Source organism: Bos indicus x Bos taurus, chromosome X (genome assembly GCF_003369695.1).
Source record: "Bos indicus x Bos taurus breed Angus x Brahman F1 hybrid chromosome X, Bos_hybrid_MaternalHap_v2.0, whole genome shotgun sequence".
In the NCBI taxonomy this organism is placed as follows: Eukaryota; Metazoa; Chordata; class Mammalia; order Artiodactyla; family Bovidae; genus Bos; species Bos indicus x Bos taurus.
In genome coordinates this window covers 136,441,684-136,456,481 of record NC_040105.1, presented here as the reverse complement: position 1 = coordinate 136,456,481, position 14,798 = coordinate 136,441,684, and positions in this window count along the sequence as shown.

The window sequence follows — 14,798 nt, the reverse complement described above, 5'->3', positions numbered from 1 at the left end:
TGTAGGTTAGCCACACATTTGCTCTGCTGATTTTTCCTTGACACATTCACGTGGCTACATTCAGCTGAAGAAGGTTGGCGGGGCTCAAAGGTACAAGGTGGCCTCACATGTCTGGCAATAGGAACCGGGTCCTGTCTGTACGCCTTAGTTGTCAGTTCTTCTCCAGATGGTCTCTTTTTCCAGAGTTGACTACACCAGCTGCCTCAGATGCTGGTGTCAGGACAAGCACCCCACGATGGCACATATAGAAGCTACAAGGCCTGGAAAGGCTAGGCTCTAGAACACACACAATGTTACTTCTGCTGGGTTCTATTATTCAAAAGAGATCACAGGATGGGAGAAACAGAATGTTCATCTCTTGATATGAAGAGCTGTAAATAATGTGACCATGTTTTTCTTTGTATCATAGGCACAATTTGAGATATGAATTATTATAAATTCAATGTTCTACTGGATTGTGGTATAGTTAAAATTCCAGTGCAGGTGATGTCATTTTTTTCCTTTTTTATTTAAAAACATTTCTGTCCCATTCTCTTTTTTTCTTTTTTGTTACATAGGAAATCCATGAATGCATTCTTGTTGCAAAATATTCAAGGGATAAATAATAGTGAACTCCTACACAGTAAGCTTATAAAATGACCAGGCTTCATTTTAAGTGCTTTATCGAACAGCACCTCAGTTAATCCTTGCAAGTCTTTGAGGTAAGCAATATTATCACCACCATTTTTCCTGGTGGCTCAGAGGTTAAAGCGTCTGCCTGCAATGCAGGAGACCTGGGTTTGATCCCTAGGTTGGGAAGATCCCCTGGAGAAGGAAATGGCAACTCACTCCAGTATTCTTGCCTGGAGAATCCCATGGACGGAGGAGCCTGGTGGGCTACAGTCCACAGGGTCACAAAGAGTCGGACAGGATTGAGCGACTTCACTTTCACTTTCATTTTGTAGATAAAGAAACTGAGGCACAGAGAGCTTAACTTACAGGTCTAACTTGCCAAGATCACATAGCTTGTTAAGTAGCAGGCTGCTGAATTCTGTGATCCCAGAGTCTATGCACTGAACTCTGCTATAACTCACCTTAGTCTTGCCCCTACTTTCACCCTGTCAACAATTTGATATGCATTTCTTTAGTCCTGGTTCTAGACATTTATGTATATAAATATATTTAAATGCATTTTCCTTACCTACACTGGATCACATTATATTCTTGTTTATTTTTGGTATACCTGGTAGTATTGTATACCATTAATAAACTATTGGTTAGTAGCATATTCAACTCATACTTTTAAAATGTAGACTCGCCTTGAAGTCAGGAGTAGCCTATTTAAGTATAGTCTCCAAAATTGTCCCAGAAGCAAAAACAAAGTGATCTATCAAGTGTTAGTTTACAATATGCTAATTTCTAAGTAATGTAAAGATGTTACACATTGTTCCTTCACAGGAAGACTGCCAAAATTATGAATAAAATTTCTTTGGAGGAAAGGAGGAGAAATTGTTTCCCTGATGTCTGCGTAAAATTTAAATGAAAATGAATGTGATTTGAGTGTTAGTATTCATGGCTGCTAGTTCTTCTCTGTTAATTTACATTTATATTCTTAATGTCTAGGTTGAGCCTAGGGAAATTTAAAACTCAATTTCATTAATGCTATAACTTCCATAGGAATCTCAATATGCACAAAAGTTCCTAGATTGTGGAGTTATTTGGATGAGAATATAGCAGCTAAGCATAATTGCTGAGTGGTTATGATAGTTAAATATGTACTGTCAATTTTGATTTTTGAAATTCCTCTGGGCCTAAACCCAGTGTCCAAAAAGTTTAAAAAACATGAAGCTAATATAGTAATGAATTTTAACATCTTTTAAATGGAAACATTACATTTCTGAACCACTGCCCATCTGTGATTAATTATGATTTAAACTAGATCATGTTTCACATTTGCAACTATTACGTTGACATACATGATGTTTGCAATTATTGCCTAACTTGAGGTTTGTAAGTTCAGCTAACTAGAGTTAGGGGTATTTTTTCATTTAGTTGCTTTTATTGCAAATATGGTCACTACTCCCAGTTGGCAAAGGTACTATGAATAGGAATACTGGGTCCAAACAATAATGGTTTCCTCAAGTCTCAAATAGATTTATCTTTATTTTTCTTCTTTATAAGCTGTGTATAGATACACTTTAAAATTTTTTAATATTTACAGATCATGCTTACAGAGTAAACTTTTGGGGAAAAATTTCCCTGAATATTCCAGAAATTCTCAACAGAAGCAACACTTTAATCCTCTTCTTAATCCTCACTTTGATTGTTTTGATGATACTACTCACTGCTGCTGCTGCTGCTAAGTCGCTTCAGTCGTGTCCGACTCTGTGCGACCCCATAGACAGCAGCCCACCAGGCTCCCCCGTCCCTGGGATTCTCCAGGCAAGAACACTGGAGTGGGTTGCCATTTCCTTCCCCAATGCATGAAAAGTGAAAGTGAAGTCGCTCAGCCGTGTCCGACTCTTAGCGACCCCATGGACTGCAGCCTACCAGGCTCCTCCATCCATGGGATTTTCCAGGCAAGAGTACTGGAGTGGGGTGCCATTGCCTTCTCCGTACTACTCACTAGATCACCCTGAATTATGTTTTAGAATTATATCCACCCCAGAGAGGTTGTACAGCTCTAAGACTTCAGACTTTTAAGCCTCTTGCAACTATAGGCCATGAGAACTTTGGTTTCAAAACTCATTTATGTTATTGCCTTCTTTCATAACATGCAGCTGAAGTCCTTTTTTAAAGTTTCAATTAACTTGCAACAGCAGTAAGGCAAAAAGAGGGGAGAGAAAAAGGAGAAGGAAAGGCGAAGAGAAGGAAGTGAAAAGGGGGGGAAATGCTGTACTATTACACAGTGTTTATCAACTGCTCTGCTTCTAATCACACTCATGGTGATCCTGAGGCTACAGCATTGATTCTGTACCAATGAAACATCCTCCCTTAGCAGATAATATCATACGGTGGAACAGAAAGGGAGGAAAAGAAGAAGGCCTATGTGTCCAGGTTTGTCTAGGTTCAGTTCAGTTTTTTTCAGTTCAGTTCAGTTCAGTTTTCAGTTTTCAGTTCAGCTCAGTCACTCAGTCATATCCGACTCTTTGCAACCCCATGAACCACAGCATGACAGGCCTCCCTGTCCATCACCAACTCCCAGAGTCCACCCAAACCATTGACCATTGAGTCAGTGATGCCATCCAACCATCTCATCCTTGTCATCCCCTTCTCCTCCTGCCCTCAATCTTTCCCAGCATCAGGGTCTTTTCAAATGAGTCAGCTCTTTGCATCAGGGGGCCAAAGTATTGGAGTTTCAGCTTCAACATCAGTCCTTCCAATGAACACCCAGGACTGATCTCCTTTAGGATGGACTGGTTGGATCTCCTTGCAGTCCAAGGGACTCTCAAGAGTCTTCTCCAACACCACAGTTCAAAAGCACCAATTCTTCAGTGCTCAGCTTTCTTTATAGTCCAACTCTCACATCCATACATGACTACTGGAAAAACCATAGTGCCGGGAGCCGGTGAGGCATTCCACTCGTGACAAAGGTCATGAGGAAGGAGGCTCAGCATACGCAAAGGCGGGATCGAGCCTCAGGAGTCCCCCTGGATATTCTTGAGCATCTACCCCCCAAAAACCAGAGTCTGCCTACTTTATTGCTCTGTGCTCTCACCTCTGACTTTACTGGGAGCTGTCCCCCACCACCATCTCGCTCTCTCTGTCAAAGAGTTAACTTACAGCTCCAATTAATAAAGTTCCTGGGCAATTAGGAGTGTTTAAATCCAAACCCCTCAGATAGCTCTCTAACTCACCTGACAAGTTTACCCGGACTCCTACAGCTATGCATATGATTGTTTAGTCTCCCAGCCTCCAGAGGCACGGGAAGCTTAAGATATTCAAATAGCTTAGAGCCTCTCAGAGAGTTAGAAACTGTCAGAATAAAAACTAGTAAAAGATTTCATTGATGAGCCAATGCTTGCTGCCAAGTTTTCACATCCCCTGTATTGTATCCTTGAATGTGTATTAATTAATATAGTTAGCATGTAGAAAAAATAAGTAGTGGCCTTAGTGTTAGCAACTTTAGACCCTTAAGGTAATAAATTCTTTCCTTTGTTGTAAACCCATTACACATCCGCCCTATAGGAATGCAATTTTATCTAACACCTTCGGAAGATGGCGCCAAACCTTAAAATAATTACTCTTAGAGAAAATAAGTCTTTGTCAAGAGTCATAAAATGTTAATAGGCCTTCTGGCCAGAAGATGATGTAAATCACCTAAACCATTTGTATACGATAAATTTGCAGGAAAGAAACCCTGGTTTTTGATAAGGATCAAAGACTGCTGACTTTGCATCCCCTATTATCCTCTATGTGTAACTTAGGGTATAAAAGCCCCTGTTGAAAATAAAGCTACGGGCCTTGCTCACCAAAGCTTGGTCTCCCCATGTCATTTTTCTCCTCAATTTCCATCTGAGTCTCCATCTGGAGCGTGGAGGTCCTCTGCGACCATTTATTTGCCTGGGCTTCTAAGACCCACTCGAGAAGGTGTCTAAGGTGGGGCACCTTCCGCTATTTGAGAGGGCGCCTGTGGCCTCCGTGGTCAGAGCTAACCTGGTGTCACAGGTTATATTGATTTTCCGCGTAAACCAAGCTACTCAGCCTCTTTTCTCCACTGAATTTTCCTACTGAGCTATCCTCATTCTATTACTCTTTATATCTTTGATAAATAAATAAATAAATAGGTCGCCGAAGCCGTCTCTCTTTCGAATACCCTGGATCAGCTGGGGCTGGATCCCAGCACCATAGCCTTGACTAGACAGACCTTTGTTGGCAAAGTAATGTCTCTGCTTTTAAAGTGAAAAAAAAACAAAAAAAAGTTCTACGGTTAAATTTTTTTTCATATAGAAGAATTGTCTGAAAGTGAAGTGAAAGTGTTGCTCAGTTGTGTGTGACTCTTTGCGACCTGGTGGACTGTAGCCCACCAGGCTCCTCTTTCCATTGGATTCCCCAGGCAAGAACACTGGAGAAGGTTGCCATTTCTTTCTTAAATGATCTTCCTACCCCAAGGATTGAACCCAGGTCTTCTGCACTGCAGGCAGATTCTTTACCGTCTGAGCCACACAGGGAAGAATTGTCTAGTTTCCCCTTATTAGAAAAATGAAATAGCAGCCCTAATGACTTTCTGCTCTTTGTTTCTGAACTTGGAGCCAGTGGTAAATATATTTAGACCAATATGTCCTTTGAACAACTTCCTAGAACTAAGAAGGACACACATTTATTTGATTTAATGCACTATGGTCTTCTCAGTGTTTCTATTCTGTGAGATGTTTTAAGTACATTTGAAATGAATTATTTTTAAAGAGGACTTTAACTTCATGGTACCGATTCAATGGACATGAGCTTGAGTAAACTCCAGGAATTGGTGAAGGACGGGGAGGCCTGGTGTGCTGCAGTCCATGGGGTTGCAAAGAGTCGGACACTACTGAGCAACTGAACTGAACTGAACATAGTTTAATGTCTCTCTTCCATTAATAATTTTTAAAATATGTTATTTTAACTGGAAATAAATCCATGACATGCACTCAGCTAGAAATCCAAGAACCTATTTTTTTTTATTGCTATAAGTATTATAAACAAAAAATGGTTACATGTAAATATACATTAACAATTTGCTCATCCAGCATGGTTAAGTAGGGCATCAACACTTCCAGGTACACATATTAAGGATATACTGAGGGCCTTGCCTGCCTCTGTTCATTCGAGATTGTGTGTGTAAGGCCTAAAATTAAGGCCCCAAATTATGTGATTCTTTGGCATTCAGTGAAACCAGGAGAGCCTCAAATAGCCTAGCTGTAAGTTTTCCTCATCACTCTGGCCCCGTGGATAATGTCCCCTTGTCTAACAACCATCCTCATCCAGGAGACTAGACACAGTTCCTGCTTATCCCTGACTAGCAAGTTTCAGTTCTTTGTCCATCTGTGGAATTATTAAAACAAACCAATTACATCCTCCAAGAGTACCATGGGTCACCCCTCCCTTCTGACAATAAAAAGCCTGCTTCCTGCAGACCCTGGTTCTTCACTTGGTTCCTGAATACAACCCCACCCCCTACTCTGTATGATATTGCGTGGCATGTGGTGTCTCCTGCCCCAGACTGAGTATATGTAGTTAACAAACTGCTTTTAATCTCATCTGTCCTGTGCTGGGTGAAGAGGGTGAAATCCAAACACAGTGAGGCCCTGGAGCATACGTTTTATTACCAGAATAAATAATGATAAAATCTCCAGTAATTTTTCAGTTGGGGTAGGAAATGGAACGTGTTGGGACACTGTGGAGTTTTCTTTTTTTTTTTCAGTTTAATATCATGATTTTGGAAGCATTAAGGAATACAGTGATTTATTAGGTGGTTCCATAAATAATGTCAAATTTAAGATAAGCTGGTTTTCTGAACCATGGCATAAACCAGCATTTCCCCAATTTTCGGGATAAGATTCACCAGAAGCAATTATTGACAAAGCAGATAACGAAGCCCCTCCTCCTGAAGACCCTTATCACTGGGTGTGGAATCAAGCACCCAGGTGATTCTTCAAGCTGCCCATTTTCCTTGTCATGTGATCTATCGCTAATGGCAGTTCACAACATGAATTCTTATCATTAGGGAAATTTGGGAAACATGGTTAAACTGTAGTAGTGATAGGTTCAGAAAAGTGGAGAAAGTGAATTTTCTGGACCAGCAGAAGTGTCTCCCTGATGACCTTCTTTTAAAGAAGGTGATTGGCTTCTTTCTTGGCTCACCTGATTATGCCAAGCCCATTTGCTTTTGATCACCTCAGAGTCAACTGATTAGTAACTTAACTGGAGTAGGATATCTCATGATAGTCATAGATTTGATCATATTTAAGAGGAGGAGATTATGTAAAGCCTGTACACCAGAGTGGGGCGGCGGGGTGGGCGGGGGGGGGAACTTTGTGGCCATCTTAGAATGCTGCCTACTACAAATGTGATTCAAAATTAGGAGGCAATGATGGAAATAAAAAATAAGAATTGTGTTATGACACAATTTATTGAAATGGGCACCCTTATGAAAAATCCAAGAATCTTAGTATAGAAAGGTAGTGCATATATTTTATTAGGTTAAAGGAGAAAGAGGGACAAATTATACGAATTTTTAAAGCATATATGCACTACCCAAATAGATAGCAACTGTGGTAGATATCTGTTTTAAAATGCCCCAATTCTTACATAGGCAAGACATCACAGGGACAAGAGCTCCACCTATATACATATTAGAGTTATTTATGCTAAAATTAGAAACACTTATATATTCCTGTCTTAATGTTGCTGACAATTTAATTCCTCAGAAGGAAAGAAGGAGAAAGCAACAATGGGAAACACTAGAAGCATTCAAAGAGAATGACCTCTTTTAAACTGTAATAAACAAGAAAAAAAAAAAAAAACTGTAGACCATTAGATACCATAGGCCTTAAAGAAAGTAACATTCAGAAAGTTAAGACAAAATAAAGGTAAGATCTAATGAATATATATATTCTAAAAGCAAAGAAATGTAGGAGGCTCTAAGAGGTAGGAGGGAAAATGAGTCAAGAAAGAGGCTTTAGAGGAACGAATTCCTGAGCTGTATCTCGAAGGATCAGATAGAATTCGACAGGCCCAGAGTCAGGGTCCATAGCATCATAAAGATTTGGACATGACTGAGCGACTGAGCATATCTGGCTTCCTAACATCTGTGCTTTGCTGCTGTGCTCACTGCTCCGAGTCAGGGTAATAGTGGTGAATGGAGTGAGATAAGAAGCAAGGGATTCTGTTTCCACAGGAGAGAGTATAAAGTAAAACCAGAAGAGATCCTAGGATAGAGTGGGAGGGAAATCAACATGTAAGGGATGGTCAGAGATAAAAGAGATAAGAGGAGAACTTAGAGAAAAATACTGTGTAGTGTCATAAGAGCCAAAGTAAGAGACCAATTAAGAGTGGCCTATAGCTTTTAACTGGTATGTCAAAAAACTGTATCAACTAGATTTATCAACAAGGAGACATTGAAGACTTTGGCAAGAACACTTTACTTGCAGTGGTAGAGCAAACCCTTATTGTTGTCTAGGGTAATTTAGCAAAAGGAGGCAGGAAGCATAAATTAAGATAATGGGTGAATGTGCTCTAGATATCAGGAGAGGCAGTAGCATGTGGCAACAGACTCCAGACTCAGTCCTACAAATTTTTGTTTGTTTCATCCTAATTTCCAGATATATGCGCTAAGTCACTTCAGTCGTGCCGGATTCTTTGCTTCCCTATAGACTGTAGCCCACAAGGCTCCCCTGTCCATGGGATTCTCCAGGCAAGAATACTGGAGTGGGTTGCCATTTCCTCCTCCAAGGGATCTTCCCCACCCAGGGATCAAACCTGCGTCTCTTATGTCTCCTGCATTCACAGGCATGTTCTTTACCACTAGCACCATCTGGGAAACCCTACGCTATGCTATGCTATGCTAAGTCACTTCAGTCGTGTCCGACTCTGTGCGACCCCATAGACGGCAGCCCACCACGCTCCCCCGTCCCTGGGATTCTCCAAGCAAGAACACTGGAGTGGGCTGCCATTTCCTTCTCCAATGCATGAAAGTGAAAAGAGAAAGTGAAGTCGCTCAGTCGTGTCCAACTCTTAGCGACCCCATGGACAGCAGCCTACCAGGCTCCTCCGTCCATGGGATTTTCCAGGCAAGAGTACTGGAGTGGGGTGCCATTGCCTTCTCCGGGGAAACCCTATAACTGTCTTCTATCCCAAAAAAGACATCTGTAAGCTGATTGAAGCTGAGACTCCGATACTTTGGCTACCTGATGCGAAGAACTGACTCATTGGAAAAGACCCTGATGCTGGGAAAGATTGAAGGCTGGAGGAGAAGTGATCCACAGAGGGTGAGATGGTTGGATGGCATCACCGACTCAATGAACATGAGTTTGAGCAAGCTCCAGGAGTTGGTGATGGACAGGGAAGCCTGGCGTGCTGCAGTCCATGAAGTCACAAAGAGTCGGACACTACTGAGCAACTGAACTAACTGAAGCTGATTGAGCTTCTAAAAACTAAACAGTGGAAAACTGACCAGGAAATCTGTAAATTATAGTAATGGAGTAAATTAGACAATGGTAAAGTCATCTTCAAGAACAAGATATTTTAGCGGGAAGGTGAGATAAAGTTTTAAAAGCAGTAAAGGAGAGCTCTCTCTTGTGTTAGTTGCTCAGTCATGCTGTTGTGACCCCATGGCCTATAGCCTATTAGGCTCCTCTGTCCATGGATTCTCCAGGCAACACTACTGGAGTGGGTTGCCATTACCTTCTCCAGGGGATCTTCCTAACCCAGGGATTGAATCAGGTCTCCTGCATTTCAGGCAGATTCTTTACCATCTGAGTCACTAGGGAAGCCCAAAGGAGAGCTAGCTAATACTTATTTCCAGGAATATCCCCGCCTCTCCCCTTATTCAAAGCATGAGGATGAGTAGCTTTTCCTCCAGAGGACTTTTTAGAGGAAGCTTCCTTGTCTTGGGGAGAGAACAGAGGACAAGAGCAAAGAAGAGGTATGTCGTTTATCATGAAAAAGAGTGGCATAGTGGAAAGCATTATAAAGGAGGAAGATGTTGGAAGGGTAGAGAGGGGAATCGTATTCCCATCAGAAGAATGGGAGAAAGACGTTCAAGGCAATAGAGGCTTGAGAGTTTGGGAAAGCATGTGTGAGGAAATGATTAGAGACAAGTAAGGTTAAATGGCCTCAAGTTTCTGAATAGAATGTCTTAGTGCATAAAATATAAACTATCCTTCATTTTAGAAGGCTTGCAAGTCAAGCCTTCTTCTCACCTCATCTTGACTCAGATCCACACAATGAAATCACAAATTCATGTTTATGGCATCCTAAGGACTGTAACTGATGCCCACATGAGGATAAAACTGTAAAGCAGGCACAAAGCCAATATAATCAACAGTCAAAATAAAGAGTGCTGGGCTGATCCGTGATGTGAAAAACCTTTTAACTGCATGGATACATGATCCGATACAACAAATTCGAATGCCTCTGAATCAAGAAACCATTTTGGCAAAGACGTTCTCTTTTCTGATTGCTTAAGAATAAACATACTGAAATATCAGAGGAATATGTTTTTCTCAGGAGATTTGCTTCAGGAAAAAAAAAAAAAACCAGATAGGTTCAGAATTGAGGAAAAGCTTCAGATACACAGTAGGTTACTATTCCTTACTTGAAACTTACAGGATTCATCTTGTGATCTTTGGCCCAAAATACACAAGGTAGGAAATGAAGAGTTGCATGTTCTTTCCATGAAAACATTCCATATGAAGAGTGGTTACCATAATCTTCAGTGATTAGCCAAAGGAAAAGGAAAAAAAACACAATTTTTTGTTTTTATAGTACCTTAAAATACTGTCATATGGAGAACAGATTAAGTCTAATCTTGCCCTTTACAAAAAGCAACCAGGCCTAATAAATGGAAGTACATACAGTCTGCTGAAACAACAAAATCTAAAATTTATCACTGTACAGTGATGGAATGGACTACTTTTCATGCTGCTCATCACTGACAGTGTTATGCTGAGACTGGTTATCTATCTACTAGGCATAGTGTAGAGGGAAACCCTGCACAGCTCATAAGCTGTTCTCAGGAACTCTTACAATCTCTTCCAGCTCTTAGATTCTGTGGCATCAAAATGATTTGTGGATTTGAGGAGCATGACAGGGTGAGTCAAAAGTGCTCTAGTATTCTTCAAACATTCATACATGTATTATTATTATTTTACTTCTTTTGATATCATGCTGTAATAGAGATACCCCCATTTTTAAAACAGCAATGGATAGCACACAATGCTTTAATTTAAAGCCTTTGGCTCCTTTATATTTTAATGTTGTCCTCTGATTGTAATGTGGCACTACTGTTACCTCCTCAGTGAGGTTCATCTTTTATTTTCTTTTTAGTCAAAACAACATATTTCTTATGAGTTATTAATCTTCTTATTTTCTTGGGGTCCAAAATCACTGTGGATGGTGACTGCAGCCATGAAATTAAAAAATGCTTGCTCCTTGGAAGAAAAGCTATGACAAACCTAGACAGTGTATTAAAGAGCTAAGACATTACTTTGCTGACCAAGGTCGCTATAGTCAAAGCTATGGTTTTTTCAGTAGTCATGTATGGATATGAGAGTTGGACCATACAGAAGGCTGAGTGCCAAAGAACTGATGCTTTCAAACTGTGGTGTTGAAGAAGACTCTTTTTGGACTGCAAGATCAAACCAGTGAATCCTAAAGAAAAAAAAAACCTGAATATTCATTGGAAGGACTGATGCTGAAGCTGAAGCTCCAGTACTTTGGCCACCTGATGTGAAGAGCTGACTCATTGGAAAAGACCCTGATGCTGGGAAAGATAGAAGGCAGGAGGAGAAGGGGATGACAGAGGATGAGATGGCTGGATGGCATCACCGACTGGATGGACATGAGTTTGAGCAAACTGGGAGATGGTGAAGGACAGGGAAGCCTGGAGTGCTGCAGTCCATGGTGTCGCAAGGATTCAGACATGACTGAACTACTAAACAACAACAACAACAATAGTCATAGACCAACAACAACAATTCATCTTCTCTGCCCAAATCTTCTTTGTGTTTCCATATATTTATAAAACTGACTGTGGTTACCAGTCTAGTCTGTTACTTTGTTAAAAAGTAAAACAAACAGCTTTATCTGTAAGGCTATCAAAATATTGATTTTAATCCCATTGTTCAGTCCACTAGACTGCACACACACTATCCAGTGCAAACTCTAGTGTTAACTTTCTGAGTGTATTCTGCATTGATTCTCGGGTCTTACTAGTTAAATTTGACTATTACTTTGCAGTCATCAAAAACTTTGTATGATCATTGGCATTTTCAACAAAGAGTACTAAAATATTATAATAACATGGGAAGATAGTCGATGTAGAAACAGTATAATATGGTGATTAAATGTATAGGCTCTGTAGGCAGACAGATCTGGCTTAGGGCTGACTTTGTGATCTTTATAACTTATTTAATTTCTCTGTGCCTCAGTATGCTCACCAATAAAATGGAATAATAAAAGAAACTGTTTCAGATTTTGTTATGAGCAATGAATGAAACAATATATGTGAAGCCAAAGCTTTAACTATTGTTATTATTACTGCAATTTCATAACTCTGTAAGATTTAGAATGTTGTAAACTATACAATAGCATAAAAATTAATTCAATTTGAAAATAAACATAGGAATAATCTTTATAAGTATGTATGATACATTCATCTATCCTTTTCATATAGAACTCATTCTGTTCTCCCAAAGAAAGCAATGAATAAATATAAAATGTGCTATACCACATTTTAGTGTAGGTGTACCTAAAACTGTCTTGGAGGTAGTAAAATATAATTTAAAATATCATCTGTTGCATTACGTAAATCAGAAGAGTTTATTAAACTCAAACAAAGTTTACATGTTAAAAAATGTATGATTTTTGAATTCCTATTTGAAAAGCTATATACAATAATAATAGCATTTTCCTACTAAAGGAGAAAAAACAAACTTTGATTTGCTGTTAGATACCCAAGCTGTGATTTCTTTGATTAACATAATCTTTCATAACACAGTGAAAATAAAAATTTGTATGATTTCTCACTCTCCTGTATTGCCAAAGGAAATGTAGTTCTGCACCACAAATGAAATGTGTTAACAATTATGAACTGTTTGATAGTTGAACAACATTACTGTTGAGAAGCCTAATTTGGACAAGGTGTAAATTGGGTGACATCCAAACAGGCCACATTGAATCTGTGTGATTTAGTTCAATGTTATTAGTGCTACTTCTCTCTTATATTCAATCTTTAAAATGTAAAAAGGAAACGTACACAATGGGCTATGTATTGTTACATGCAGAATCTGCAATGAGGTGATACACAATGAAACCATTTTATCACATTAAAAAAATCATGCACATTATTTTTCTATTAATTTTCATATCAATGAGATATAGAAGAAAGTGACATTATTTTGTCTTTTCCTTTTAATGATTGTATGATTAAAAAATGATCGAGTTTTGAAAATGGAACACATCTAAACTGGAGCAGAAATCATGTGAATTTTGAAAACTCAAGTGCAGTTAAGGAACCTGTGTACATGTTAGAATTCTTTCCTGAGCTTGTGTACTTTTAAAGTATTATCAGCTGCAGAGATCCAGAAAATTTTTATGCTTTCTATATGCAGGGATGACTGTTCCATTAGGCAGAGTGCCTAGAGCCCATAACACTTTTTAGGGATCCACAAAAATGTTTTCATTTTCATTTTTTTTTAACATCAGAGGGAAAAAAATGAACATAATAATAATGGAAATATATTAATGATAACAATGAATATATGAATATTTATCTTTATGTCATTGCAGTCAAAATATAATTTTAAATTTACTTTTGAAGGAAAGGCCCACAAAAACAAAAGTGTCTATAGCCCACAGAAGGCATGTATTTCAGGAAGGAGTGGTAGATTGAGTAATGGCCCCAAGAAAGATATCAATGTCTTAATCCCTGGAAACTGTGAATGTTGCCTTATATGGGAAAAAAAGACTTAGCACGTGTGCTTGGATTAAGAATCTTGAGATGAGAAGACTATCTTGGGTTATCTGGGTAGACCTTAAATGTAATCACATGTATCCTCATAAGAGGGAGGCAGAAGAAAATGTGACACACAGAAGAGGAGAAGACACTATGACCATGGAGAGAGAGACTGCAGTAATGGGGTCACAAGCCAAGGAATGTGGGCAACTACCAGAAGCTGGAAGTGCATTCTTCCCTAGAGCCTCTGGAGAGAGCTTGGAGGGATCTGCCAATACCTTCATTTAGGCCCAGAAAAACTGTCTTCGCAAGTCTAACCTCCCAAACTGAAACAGAATAAATGTCTGTTATTTATTCTAAAAAATGACTATGAACTGATCATTTGTTGTAGCAGCCATAGGAAACTAATACAAAGGATACTCAACTTTAAGTTGAATTTGTGTATTCCTTACATATATTCTTCCATTTATACTGAAAAATACATGGTATGAAAAATTATGATCATTGATGAAAGAATGATCCATTCAGAATATTTAAATAAAGCAAAAAATATCAGTATGTTTGAAACTAAAATCAATTATGGTTAAGTGAGTTAGTAACACTTGTATTTTGTTAATGCTAATTAACCAATGATAAGATTTTATCTAAAATGAACAGAAACTAAAAACTAAAAAAAAATATGTTTTATTTTATTTTATTTTTTTTTTTGCTTTGTATTTTACAAACTTTATTAAATAATGAGCATTACTAACTTTCATTATCTTATATACAGTATTTAAACTGTTTTCCAAGATGCATGGGGTTTTTTTTTTTTTTTTTTTTTTTTGCACAAAGAACAGAGTAGGTGAAAAGTGAACTTATAAAAACAATTAAATCTTCAGTACAGAGACCTAATAAGAACTTGACATACACTTAAGTACATATAACTCTTTCCCTGCAATTATATACATCCCTACCCCACCTCCCGAAGAAACTATTTTTTTTTTGAAACTATTTTAAACAAGAGCACTCAATGGATAACTTTGAGGGAAAATATGAACCTGATGATATATGTACACACAGATCTCAAAATCTGCATCCTGGCTGACAGAAGGGGTGTACAGAACTACAGATTTGTCCTAGAATCTAAAGACAACCATACAGACATTTTATACAGTAAGACAGC